Here is a 14055-nt window from a genome sequence, read left to right on the forward strand (position 1 = left end):
GATTATGTTAATTTGATTTAAGCCTTTGGAAAGGATGTCTCTTTGGCACAAGGCAATCTCTAATGTTCTCACTTTGCATAAGAACAGAGACATTCAAAATGAAAACACTGCAAGTTTGAAAGAACAATACAAACACACTAAAAACGGGATGCTATACAAATTTTAAAGCAAACAATAATTAAACCATGGACCAAGGGATGCCCTTGTGGCTAATTACTCTTTCTTTCTCATTATGGTTGTCAACAGTCCCCATCCAATAATAGAGTTAAGTTTATAGCATTCAAGGCATATAAGCTATCATAAAATATTCTTTCTTGGCAAATTTAATATATTTAACCTTTGTTTGGCTAAGTTAAGCATGGTTGCATCTTGAATAGCCCCAACCCTATAATGTAGCTAAGGTTTGAAGTCATCTTCATGATCTTTTCAGTGATCTCTAGGTCCCTTTCTTTCAGAAAATCTAGATATATACAAGTAGAGTTCAATGGTTAGATTGACTTTTGTTATTATTATTATTAATGAATACATTTATAATTGATCAGAAAAACACACTGGAGTCACCTATGAAAAATTCCAAACATAGACCCTTGGTACTAAGCTCAGAGACACTGGTCAGTGGTTCTCTTCAGGCTCCGAGGGTTTCACTTCTTATCAATTCATAAACTTGGTTGAGAATCACTATCATTGTGATTTACCTCAGAATAGAAAGGAGTAAAGAATTATTTTTCCCCAAGTCTAAGGTGTTTCAAAGGTCTTCAAAGGTGTAAAGTGAATTGGACACAGGCTATTAGAAGGAAGAGTTGGAGAGACAGAAATTGGAAGCTCCCAAAGTCTCTGTTTGAGTCTGCACCCCCAGTCTCCCCACTCCTAACTCAACACTGATAACCATTCCCATTGCTTCCACATCTCTCTTTTGAACTAGATTTGGGAGCTGTCTTTTCCCAAGAATTCTTTTTACATGTTGGTCTATCCAAGCTAGAATGAAATCATTTCCCTCAAAGAAATCCCAAAGCTTCCTGGTTGAAGATTCTCAAGCTTTGAGCCGGTTTGACACCTCACTGTTGAGGTCAGTCCTGCAGGACACTGACAAGTTGAAACAGAGAAAGGAAGCCCACTCCCCTTGTACTCTCTGAGATCTTTCAGAAAGTAGCACAGAAAAAGAGTTCTTCCCATTCTCCAGAACATATCAGTGTTACTCCGTAAACAAATAACCCAGCATCAGGACAAGATTCAGGTTCATCAACATCTACCCCAGAGCTCACTAAGCCATAATATTTCAATTGGCCATGTGCTTTACCTTAAAAGAAAAGTGAAAGTGTTAATCACTCAGTCGTGTCCTACTCTTTGCAACCCCATGGACTGTAGCCCCACCAGGCTCCTGTCCATGGAATTCACCAGGTAATAATACTGGAGTAGGTTGCCATTCCCTTCTCCAGGGGATCTTCCCAACCCAGGGATCAAATTCAGATCTCCTGCATTGCAGTTGAATTCTTTATTCACCACCAGGGAAGTACTTTAATTTGAAATATTTTATTAATAACTCAAGATACAAGAATATTTAAATTCTTGACCCTGATTAATTATTAGCCTGTCCATCTTAGAAGGAGGTGATGATACAGAGAGGTGAAGTTGTGTAAAACAAGAGTCCCCAACCTTTTCAGCACAGGGACCAATTTTGTGGAAGACAGTTTTTCATGGACCAGAGGGTAGGAGGATTATTTTGGAATGATTCAAATGCATTACATCTATTGTGCACTTTATTTCTAATCTGATGCCTCTACTGATCTGACAAGAGGTACCAGTCTTTGACCTAGGGGTTGGGGACCCCTGGTGTGGAGGTTAAAGCAATTAAGTAGAATGGAGTCAGAAAGTTAGAATTCAGCTTCCCACTCTCTGTCCCCCTCTCCCACTTTCCTTTTCTCTTTGCCCTTCTCCTCCCTCTCCTTCCTTCCCCCTTCCCCAAGCTATTCTGGAACAGCTGCATCTTAGGCATTTTTTCCACTGGACTGTGTTTGGACTTAATACCAGTGGGACAGTTTCCATCCAAACAGACCATTAGCAAGCCTTGCCTATGGTATTGGATTGCTTTCAGAGGGGCAGTGTTTAATTTGATTTCAAAAGAATCCACCCTACTGTGAAAGATGATTACTATATATACCCATATAATTTCACTCTTTAGTTTACTACTAAAAAGGAAGATTTTAATGATGAATATACATGAAGATTCTGTTGCCCACATAGAAAGAGGCTACTTATTATTCCAGATTCAGTTAAATATTTCTTTGTGATATCTTCACAGTAAGACTCTCACTTTCTACTCTCATAGGAAGTTATTTTTCCCCCTGCCCTGTAATATTTGGCATTCTTTTGTTACATAACTATACTTATTTGTATGCCCATCATCTACTCTAGACTGAGTCATATCCAATTTTGAAATTCAGCTACAAGGCTAGTTTGAAATTTTTTGGACCGATTTAGTGAATAAACAGGAGTATACATTAAGGGTTTTTCTGGGGAAGGGGTGGGGGAGGAGCAGTCAATATGGGCTAGTGGAAGCCAATTTTCCCTTTTTCCCCCTTAAGTTTGATTTTAATTGAATGCAGTTATCAACTAGTCTTCTAAATTTCAGGGCCAAGGAAATAATGGAATACATTCCCTATTCCATCTCCTGGGGCTAGGGAAGCAAATAAAAATATTGTGGATAAAGAAAGTAAAACTAGTCAAAGCTGAATAACTTAAGAAATTAACAAGTGGTAACATTCTATGTGCTCTACTTTTTAATCCGTTGCTTAATTTGACTTTAAGACCAACTCTTTGAGGGAAGTAAATTAAGTAGTATTTCACCATGCTATAAAGAGGGAGGGTAGGGATATTAAGGGACTCATCCAGGCTACATGACAAATAGCAGAACCAGAACAAGCCTAATTTTCAGCTCCTACTGCAGTATTTATTTCACTCCATCTCACCATAAAGTCCAAGTGTGGGGGCTTAGTTGGCGTACTTGGTGAAGAAGGCAAGCATCTTCCCCACTTCGATTCAGAATCTGTTTGTTTTGTTTTATTGTGGTATGTGTGTGTGTGTGTGTGTGTGTGTGTGTGTGTGTGTGTGTAGGTAGATAGCCAGTGGTCTGGATTCAACTGCCCATTCAGGGATACCATTCAGGTTTCAACTTTATAGATAAGATCTTGGGCCAAGTGAAGAAATCTACGTATTTACAGTTCTCTCTGAACATCCAACAGAGAGAAACAGAAAGCCTCTTTTTTTTTTTTTTCCTTTCTTTTCTTGTTTTTTTAAGCCACCAACTCATCATTCACATAGTTCCAGAGCTGGCCTCACCTGGGCACCTGGGACTGCAAAGATACATGCTCCTCTCTGCCAAGACAGATACTGGCAGACCTCCCCAGATCTAAAAATGCAATTGATGATGCCGCAGAGCCTGAAACGGGTGCTCTTTTCCCCAGGTTTAAAAGCTAGCTCTTACCATTTGGAGAGTTGCACTTCATTGTCTCTGTTGAATTGCCTGAGATCAATTTATACTGTCAGGGCCCTTCCCTTCTGTTGCCTACATCTTTGTGGTGTCTTATTAAGGTATACATTAAGAATAGCTTCAAAGGGGACAAGCGACTGAGAAGGTGACAGCAGAGGACAGCGGGTCCTGAAGGGGGATGCGGAAGAGTTGAGACCCTAGTGCAAAGCAGTTAGTTCCAGCTCTCTCCGTGTGACTTTGATGATTTCAGGGTGTCTGTGTGAGTGGAGGTGGGGATATTGGTGGCAGCTTGGCCACAAAGAAGTTGAGAGGGCGGCATATAAATACTATGTAAGCATCATGTGCTTGTCCTTGTCTACTACAACGATCTCTACAAGGATTAAATCAGGTGCTGCAGCAGTTGCTGACCTTCAACCCCCCCCTGGAAGGAGTTGAGGGTGGAGAGCAGAAGTGAGGCACTCTGTGCTCTGGAAAACTAGCAGGATAGGTCTTCAGATAGTTAGATATTTTCAGGAGCTGATTTTATGAGCCCAATTCTTGCATCTCCTCATATCTAGAACTGCATTAAATTTTTTCATGGTGACGTCTGCTCCTTGTGACAAGTAGAAACCTTCTGCAACAATACGAGCTTGATTGTACGAACTCCCCCTTCACCAAAACCACATATATATTGACCTTTCTCCCCATCGTTTTGGAGGAGTTTCTCAGAGCTATCTAAAATGCTGTCTACTGGGCTGCAGTCCTCAATTTGCCCCAAATAAAACTGAACTCACCACTCTAATATTGCGCATCATTTTTAAGTCAGCATCCTTTGCCCTTCAGCCTCCCTGTATTACTCAGCAATCCAGGAACTTGAGGCTCAGAGCAATATAGAACTCACTTGGATTTTACCAGTCCATTGAGTTGGTTCATGCCCAGGAGAACCTGAGTACTCAATTGGCTTTTCAAATAAAAGTACAGGTTTCCTGACCTGATTAACAAAGCTCAGAATAACTGTACTGTCAGTTAGCTTTTTGTTCACAACTTTCAGGCCATTACGGGAAACAGGTTACAAAACAGGAAATCTTTTCACGTCCCAGGTGATTTCCCAGATTTATTTGCCATAAAATGTCACCTTCCCAGGTAAGAGCAGAGAATTCATCACAGTTAAAGAAAGTATTGATATGTGGCTTTACGTGGTTAAAGAGCTCCTTTTAACATTCGACCTCTAGGCTATTTGTTATACACGCGCATGTGCATGGAAAATTTATTCCAACGACAAATGTTATGTGTTCTTCAAGAACGATTACATAATTTTTATTGCTTTCAGAAGTGTCTGCTGCAGAAAACTTTCTTGTCTTTGGGGAACTGATGAACCATGTTTATGATCTACAAATATGTACTGAGTAGAGAAGTTGTACGTGCTGACCTGCCGGGCCCCCATTTCCACCTCGTGCTACGTTACGACACAAAGTGAGCAAAACAAATTAGGATAATTATTAGAGACAGGAGCACGCAATGCTTTCCCAGTGTAATTTTCTTCAACCAATTGACAAGGTGTGAAGATGTTAAAATCTAATTAGACTAGATGAGAAATGCACTGCAATTGGAATTCCTGCATGGCTTTCTTAATCTGGAATTGTTATATCAACTTCTAGCCAACTTGAACAGATACTGTTGCTGTCTAGAATCATCAGCTGTAGAATCTGATTCTTAATTGCTCTGCGAGCTTCTGTTGATTTGGAGATGCTAATGACATGTGTTTTCATCTTTTGTATGTAAGCACGTTGAGGAATAGGGCTTCCCTGGTGGCTCAGACGGTAAAGAATCTGGCTGCAATGCAGGAGACCTGGGTTCAGTCCCTGGGTTGGGAAGATACCCTGGAGCAGGGAATGGCAACCCACTCCAATATTCTTGCCTGGAGAATTCATGAACAGAAGAGCCTGATGGGCTACAGTCCATGGGGTCGCAAAGAGTCAGACACGACTGAGTGACTGTCATGCACACACACACATTGAGAAATAGTTAAGGAACTAACAAGAGCCAACTATGGTATTAGTTTATCAATAGCTTTCCAATAGCTCTCAAAGCAAAGGGCTTCCTAGTGATTGGAGAATTAGAGAAAGATTTGGGGCTTGCTGCCTCATTTCAACTGGACCTCTACAATGAAGTTGGAAAAAAAGGAAGGGAACATCCAAAGGGAGCAAGCTTTCCATGGGGAGCTTTTTCCTTGCAGGGAGACAAGGAACAAAAAAGAATGTTTAAGCCATCTACAAAAGATCCCACAACTGGACCCTTTGCTATTTCAATGCAATGGCTCCAGTTCCTACTTAACACTGGCCATTGGAAGCCAGTATTTCACCAGTCTGCTCTATGCAGAAAACTGAGTAATGAGATAAAGAGGAGAATAAGATACGCTCCATCTCATGTGGCTCCTTCTCAGGGAGGAGAAAGCAAGCACTTGTTATTAGATCTTCTTCAAAGGGTTAGCTTGTAACCTTCGTACTGGTTAAGGTATCTATGAAGCTTGGGTTAATCTAATCTGAAACTAACACAGCATTGTAAATCAACTGTATTTCAATAAACTTTTTAAAGTGATACTGAAAAAAAAATTCATGTCATTGAAATCAAATGCACTAGATTGTGAACACAGAAAATAATATAAAATAACTTAAAGCTAAAAATAAAATTACAAATAGACAAAGAACAACTCTGAGAAATTTTCAATCTAATCATCTAGGTGAGATCGCTACCCTTGGAGAATTAGGAATCATCAGGTCCTACTCCTTCAGCTCAAATGGAATCACTATTTTAGGAAAGAGTACCAATCTAAGAGAAAGCAGGCTGCAGGGGCTGTGGGTCAGAGAAGAAATCCTTCTCCTCTAATTTTCACAACTAAATGCAAAACTCTGCTGCTGCTGCTGCTGCTGCTAAGTCGCTTCAGTCGTGTCCGACTCTGTGTGATCCCATAGACGGCAGCCCACCAGGCTCCGCTGTCCCTGGGATTCTCCAGGCAAGAACAGTGGAGCGGGTTGCCATTTCCTTCTCCAGTGCATGAAAGTGAAAAGTGAAAGTGAAGTCACTCAGTTGTGTCTGACTCTGTGCGACCCCAGGGACTGCAGCCTACCAGGCTCCTCTGTCCATGGGATTTTCCAGGCAAGAGTACTGGAGTGGGGTGCCATTGCTTGAAACACATTGTTGCCAGTGCAATATCACTGTCAAATATTTGTATGACTTTAAACAGATTTCTTTAGTCCAAGAGTAAAAGAAAATAATCAAGTAAGCCATGGTGTATTCCCAATAAAAAACAATCATACATACCCAGAGAGAGGTACTTCCCTGGTAGTCCAGCAGATAAGATTCTGTGCTTTCCATTCAGGGGACGTGGGTTCAATTCCTGGTTGGGGAGCTAAGATACCATATGCCACGTGGCCAAAAAATAAAATTTTTTTAAAAAATGAAATGAACTATTAATAATAATGGTAAAACTTTTTTTAATAAAAGAAAAATGCCTAGGAAGAACACTTTCCAGTACGATTCAGGGGACCTGAGTCTTTCTCTATCTCTGTCTAAATAGATGACCCTGAACGAGTTATTAATAGCCTTTGCTACCATCTTAATTCCCTTCAAAGTAGAGATTTATAAAATGTTAGTGCTGGAAGAAACTTACTGAGAGCATGTTATATCAAAGAATGGCATTCTACAAAATCTAAATGAGCATCACTAATGTTTGCCTGAGTATCTTTGGGGCAAAATCATAAAGACTGAATTTCCTGCACTGGACTGAAAGGGATCTGAGAAGTTGAGTTTATAATAAAGGGAAAATGGTTATCCTGGAAGGATTTATTTAAGGAAAAAGCATCCACTGACATATTTACAACCACAGCCAATTCCTCTCCACTCAACATTGTTATTCTCTCTGCTTCATTGCATTAACTCCAGCTCCTTTGATCCTGCCAGTTTAGCTGGAAATACAATGAGCTAGAATCCAAAAATTGTTTCAAGACATACTTTAGTGATAATAATTGGAAAAGACCAAACCCCAAAACTGTGCTTTAAAGTCATCTGGAGAAAGACGGTGTTTCAACACATGTGAATGAGACTGTCATTACTTGTATAACTGGTGCTCATGCTGCTGCTGCTAAGTCACTTCAGTCGTGTCCGACTCTGTGCGACCCCATGGACTGCAGCCTACCAGACTCCTCCATCCATGGGATTTTCCAGGCAAGAGTCCTGGAGTGGGGTGCCACTGCCTTCTCCTGGTGCTCATGACCCTTGGCCAACTGATATTTTGCCATGAAAAATAAAAATTCAATAGTACTTTTGCCGAGGAACTGCAACAGTCACCTCTCACAAACCTCACTGGCAGCACTCCTGTGAGCTGCAGTGTCCTTTAGATTGCCCTTGGGGGTGTCCTTCATGAGAACCTTGGGCTCCTGCCCATCCTCTGAACTGCACTCACACCGATCAGCCGCTCTTGTTTAATTAATGGAATCCAACCTTTGGTGGCCCTGGTCTTCTCTCATCTCTGTCCTCAAAACCAGCCTGAAAACAATGCCCACTGATATTTCAAGAGCGACCACCGTAGGAATCCTCAACTGTTGGCAAGTCTTGCTTTACTCGGTCAGTGTCTCCAGAAATTGTATATGGACTACATTCTGGTAAATTAAGTCACATCTTAAATAATCTAGAAAAACTCACTTTTTCAAAAAATTCCATAGTGGACTACCCACCCTCACCCCATCCCTCAAATCTTGAAAAGACCTGAATTACAGCTCAAGATTCTATCATACTGGGTCTATTGAAAAATGAGGTCAACTGTGTATCAGCTTAATTGCAAATATAGTCTTCAACTGATTAATTCAAGCTAGTTCAGGACAAGGAAAATGGCATGGTATATTGAGAAAATTCAAAGTATTCAACTCAACTTTTGGTTTTATATTTATTAATGTTTGTAGCCTGTGTATGAAGCTGGTTCTTGACTACAGTTTATTAAACGACTAATAATAAAAGAATAAATATCATTTAAAAAGAAATATGTGAAATTTATCACATGGAAGCAAATTCTCAAATAACTTTCAAAACAGGAATACCATCTTATGAATTTCATTTAAACTCATTATAGTTTTGCTATATACTGTAAATGAATTCAATTTGCTTTGAAAAGTATTTTGTTTCATTTAACTGTGACAGTTGTAAAAGGTTAGGGACTTTACAGAAATATTTTATTATATTTGGCATTTATTGCTTGATTGAGCAAACCTTTTGCCAACAATTTGAGGAGGTGAGAGATCCGAAAATAAACTCTGAATTCATTCAGTCTGAATTATCTGCTTAGTGTTATTTAAATTTATGGGGATATTCAATTTTGTGTGAAGTTGTGAGTTCTTTGTCAACGGAAATATTAAAAAGAGGTAGTTGAGGAAGTGTCTGAATATCAAGGAGGATGTTTCCCACCCAAGAGCTTGCAACATCTGTTATACTTTGGAATGACAAGTAGAGCTTTAAAAAAAAGAGAGAGAGACAGAGAGCCTGGTATTTGACTGCACTGCCTGTGATTGGGCCTGGGCATTAGCATGTTTAGCAGCTGTGTTTGATAACAATTCCTTTACACAATTTTCTCTATTTCCTTCAAACTCTTAAGATTTTGCTAATCCAAGGATGAGCTGTACTTTATAGTAGCTTAAAAAACAAACAAACAAAAATTTATATTTTAGATTTGCAGTTGAAAAATATAAATCAGGATATAATGGGTCTCCTACAACCTAAGCAACCTAAAATAAATATAATCTAGAAATCTAATATATATACAAGTGTCTACCATGTTTCAGGCATGGTCTGAGTGCTTACATATGTTAACTTGGTGAACTCTTAGAGTAACTCTAGTGAACAGTACTGTCATCATCGCCGTCATCAGCATCATTACAGGTAAACTGATAGGCAGTGGGACACACGCCTATCTGTTCATCGGTAGAAAAACTGAAATAGGCAGTTTGGCTCCAGAGGACACATACTCAGCCAAAATACTGTATTATCTCTTTGTGCCATACTGGTTTTACAAATAGGACCTGACACAGCTTCCATACCCGAATAATTCATCCAACTGAGTGGTCTCCTTTAGGACACTATAAGGTACTTGGGAAACCCTGGATGTGTTTTGAACAAATGAGTGCGGCATTCAGCCCTGTCGTAAACAATGAGTGTTCCTCTCCATTACCATCTTGGCATTCCATTAGAAACATACCCAAGACAGATGGGAGTTCATCCTCGTTGAGAAACACTCCAGAAAGTGATGGGCATAATTCCCCTGAGGTAATACATTTTAACATCTAACCTCCTTTTTTTCTGGAAATTTCTTTCTCTACCTAATCCAAATCATTCATGTTGTGATTTAGACTGTTCTATTTTATTATATTGTCTTCTGTCTGCAGAGAGGCTGGTGGGTGGTGGAGGAGGGGACTTGGGCTTAGAAAAGTGCTGTTTCTCTCAGCCAACAGCTACGGTATATGGGGGAGCTTCGTGTTCTCTTGGCATAATGCAACTAAAAGTTCTGCACCTGTGGTTGTCAACCCTGAAGACCAGGTGCATCACCTAGGGAGCTTCCAAAAACGATGCCCACCCACACCCAGAACAATTTTACCTTGTGGTCATCCTTTCACGTCAATAACCATCTACTTACTCATTGTCAATGTCTCTCAAGTTACTTGCATAGCTGGCAGTTTTTTTAAAAAAAACTGATTTTCTTTTCAGTGAGTACTGGTCCTTCTTTAATAAATTCCATAGATGGTTGCTCACTTCACCTCCCTATGGGGCCAGCTGACCCCAGGGAGGACCATAGATGGAGGAATTCACGGTGGGCATCCTGGGGAGTCCAGCCATTGCCCCTTCACAAAATCCCACACCTATGTTTGATTTCCTCAGCTTTTGTTCTCGGTGGGGGTTGCTGTCTCCGTCATGGATGAGGATTCCTGAAATGCCAGGAGGAGTAAATAACACTTTGCTACCTCAAGTAATACGGTATCTGTGATGAAGCATTTAAGATGAAACTCTCATCCCACGGGCAAAAACTCCCCTCGAGTTTCAGCTGCTAAATCCAGCACTCATGAAACAGGGTATGAACCGAGAAAATAAATCTCCTGATTTTGAGTGTTCCCAAGTTCCACTCCACTCACCTAAATGTTTTATGTTTATCCCCAAAATGTCAGCTGAATCCAGTGCTCTCCCTTCGATGCTAAAAGGAGGTGAAAGGAGAAATTCCCTTGCTTTTCTTGCAGTGTCCCCTTACGACAACCATATATCTTGTCCTTAAATAAAAAGCAGGTTCTCTCCTCTGCCTTCAGAATTACACCAAGGGACTGATTGGAAACATAATTTCCAAATCGTAGAAGCAAAAATCATCTGACCTGTGCTATGAAGTTAAGGGGTTGGCAGGCAGATGGATACTGTACTGTTTGTTTACAAAATAGCAGGACTTGGGGAAATTGAAGAGTATATGTACAATACAATTGTGCAGAAGAACAATAAACCCCCATGGGATGTAGTAGGGCTATTTTTAAAAGCTTAAAAAAAAAGAAGTCTCCCTAGAACAATAGCATCAAAGCTAGTGCTCCATGGTTGCAAACAATAGATCTGTTTGCTGTCATTATGGACTTAAATCAAAATGATTCTGAGGCATAAAATAATAGCAAACTGAAGCACCCACACCTGTTCCTGGGAGAGCAAGACAGCAAGAACACAAAATCAAACAAATAAACAACCCACCATGAGCAGCAATACCAATGGCACCAGAGCGCTGAAGGGTCGCAGAGTCAAGGGCACAGAGCAGCCTCTGTGGGGCAGCCAAGGCCACATAGCTCTGCCTGGGGGGTGGATACCTCAAGCTTCTTTCTTTCTTTCTTTCTTTTTTTTTTTGTAAGAGCTGCCAATTCTTTCCTCGGTGATTTATTACTCTCACTTCACAGGGGGAATTTAATATTTGGTTAAGGAAAGTGGCAGGAAATTAAAGCATTACTCTCAGCTGCTCTAGGGATGAAGGAAGATGTTTGGGAGGTGTCTGTGGGCTGCAGATTCCTTTGCAGGCTGGTGGCAGACTTTTGTAAAGCCTAGGGTTTGAGTTTCAGGTTCCCCTGTTCTATTTTAAAGAAGAGATGAAAATCACTGGCTTCCACCGGAGAGCTTGGAGCCTTTGTAAAAGGGAGACACCTTTGTCTGCTCATCTTGTGCTCAGGTGGTGGTGGTTTAGTTGCTCAGTTGTGTCCAACTCTTGTGACTCCATGGACTGTAGCCCACCAGGCTCCTCTGTCTATGGGATTCTCCAGGCAAGGATACTGGAGTGGGTTGCCATTTCCTTTTCCAGGCCTTGTGCTCAGAAGTGAAGTTTACTAGGAAGGTTATGCTGGTGGTTCTCTGGGCCAGTGGCTCTGGAGGGCTTACTAGGGCCCTCTATTGGGCGGCCAAAAAGTTCGTTCGGAATTTTTCCATCATTTGGTATGACTAAACCCCAACGAACTTTTTGGCCAAGCCACGTTTCTGTAAGACGAGCTGGCACCATGCTCAGCATCCTCCCGGATGTCTAAGGCTAGGGTTTGGAGGCTCAGAGCTGTGCCAACAGAACCTCTATGCAAGCACAGCCTATCAGTGCCTGGGTCCTCTTCATCATCAGCATCCTGCAGTGGTCCCAGTGAGACATTTCAGTTGCGTGTCCTGGGAGCTGAGGGATCCAAATTCAGGAAGTGTTGATTTTTCTATAGGCAAATTGCAATCTCTCTGGGCCTCTGATTTCTTACCTTTAAAACAATGGGTAAAGGGATTTCCTGGTGGTCCAGTAGTTAAGCGTTTGTGCTTCCACTTCAGGAGACACAGTTCAGTTCCAGGTTAGGGAACTAAGATGTCAGAGGCAGAGTGGTGCAACCAAATAAATTAAATTAAAAATAAAATAGCTGCTGCAGAGCTGATTTATATCTATGATATAAAGTGAAATAAAATAAGTGATCGTACAGGAAACATGGTCTTCCCCAATGGCTCATCAGTAAAGAACCCCCCTGCAATGCATGTTCATTGCAGGTTCATTGAACAAAAGATGCATATTTGATCCCTGGGTTTGGAAGATCCCCTGGAGGAGGGCATGGCAACCCACTCAGGTATTCTTGTCTGGAGAATCCCATGGACAGAGGAGCCTGGTGGGTTACAGTCCATGGGGAAGCAAAGAGTCGGACACAACTGAAGCAACTGAGTGTGCACACACAGGAAACAGTTAAAAAAAATGAGCAAGAATGGATGAAAGTGAAATAATCTCTACTAGGGTCTTCCCAACCCTTACATTGTCGAATTAGCATGTCTTTTTGCACATGTACATCCACACACTTTCACCGTTTGAGAAATTGTGGCCCCAGGTGTTAAGAGCTCCAGTTTTTCATCCACAGGGACGTGGAGCTGAGTCAAGCCAGGAAGGACTTCTGAGTGCTCGTGTTTGCTGCTTCTGTGTGGCCATGCAGCCTCGGGGCCGGCTTCTCCTGCACCTGTGCCAGGAGCGAGGGCAGCAGGTCACCACGATCATTCTTAGTCACTAACGCTGGCTGCCTTTGCACATCGGATATATGTTTAGATGAGATGTTTGCCATCACTCTAGCCTTCCAGTCACTCTCGATTTTATCCAAAGTCAGTTCAGGGTTTGCCTCCTCTGGTTCTTTCTCCTTCCCACGCCTCTCCTCTCTTCCTAGGTCTCCACCAGACTTGAGTTTTTATAAGGCAAAAAGTGGGAGCCTAGATGAAAGAGAGTTAGAGGCCCTAGAAGAAAAGGAGGAGGACTTTAGAGCATATCAACTGAAGGAAACAACACAGCCATGAAAGGCAGAGCGGAGCCGAGTTTTAGGGGCTGGGGTAGAAAATCATTTCTTTAAGAGAAGAGTGTCTAAGCAGGTGCCAAAAGTGATGGAAGACCTAGGAAGGAATACGGGAGGCTTATGAGGTTGCCTTGAACAGTGTCTGGATCCTCTTTGGACTAAAGCTAGCCAAAGATGTGAGCGCTTTCCATGCTTTATTGATGGTTTCATTGCTCTGAGACTAAGCCACACAGGACCAGGAGGCATAAGGATTTCTGTTCTTTTTAATGAGGTAATGAAAAAGTACCCCAGAAGATCGGAACTTTGTTTAGCTCCTGGGTTGTGCCAACTTTGGTTCTGATAAAAATGCAAACCCCGTAATACCCAAAGGAAAACGTAAGCAACCTGCATTCATTAAATCTTGGTTTCAGGTAATATCTTTGGTGCTTAAGGCTTGTGCCATCTTAACAGAGGTGGCCCCTCTGCTTCCCTCCCTGTCCTTTTGCCAGTGATGATGATATTATGGGGACCATAGGAAGCTGCTCTGATTGCTCCTGTTTGGGGTATAAATGCATGACAGTCATTATGCCATAAACACCCCAAAGCAAATGAAAAGGAGACCAATTCTTAACTCCACCCAATCTTACACTGTGTTTCCTGAGCCATGAAGTTCCAACATGCCATTTTTCGCTTCAACATAACGTTCAGGACGTTATCCCCAAATCCCCAGGGTGTCCAACGGGACTGGGGATGTCTCTGCCGAAGCGA

The sequence above is a fragment of the Giraffa tippelskirchi genome, chromosome 8, assembly GCF_054371585.1.
Source record: "Giraffa tippelskirchi isolate mGirTip1 chromosome 8, T2T-mGirTip1v1.2.pri, whole genome shotgun sequence".
Lineage (NCBI taxonomy): Eukaryota > Metazoa > Chordata > Mammalia > Artiodactyla > Giraffidae > Giraffa > Giraffa tippelskirchi.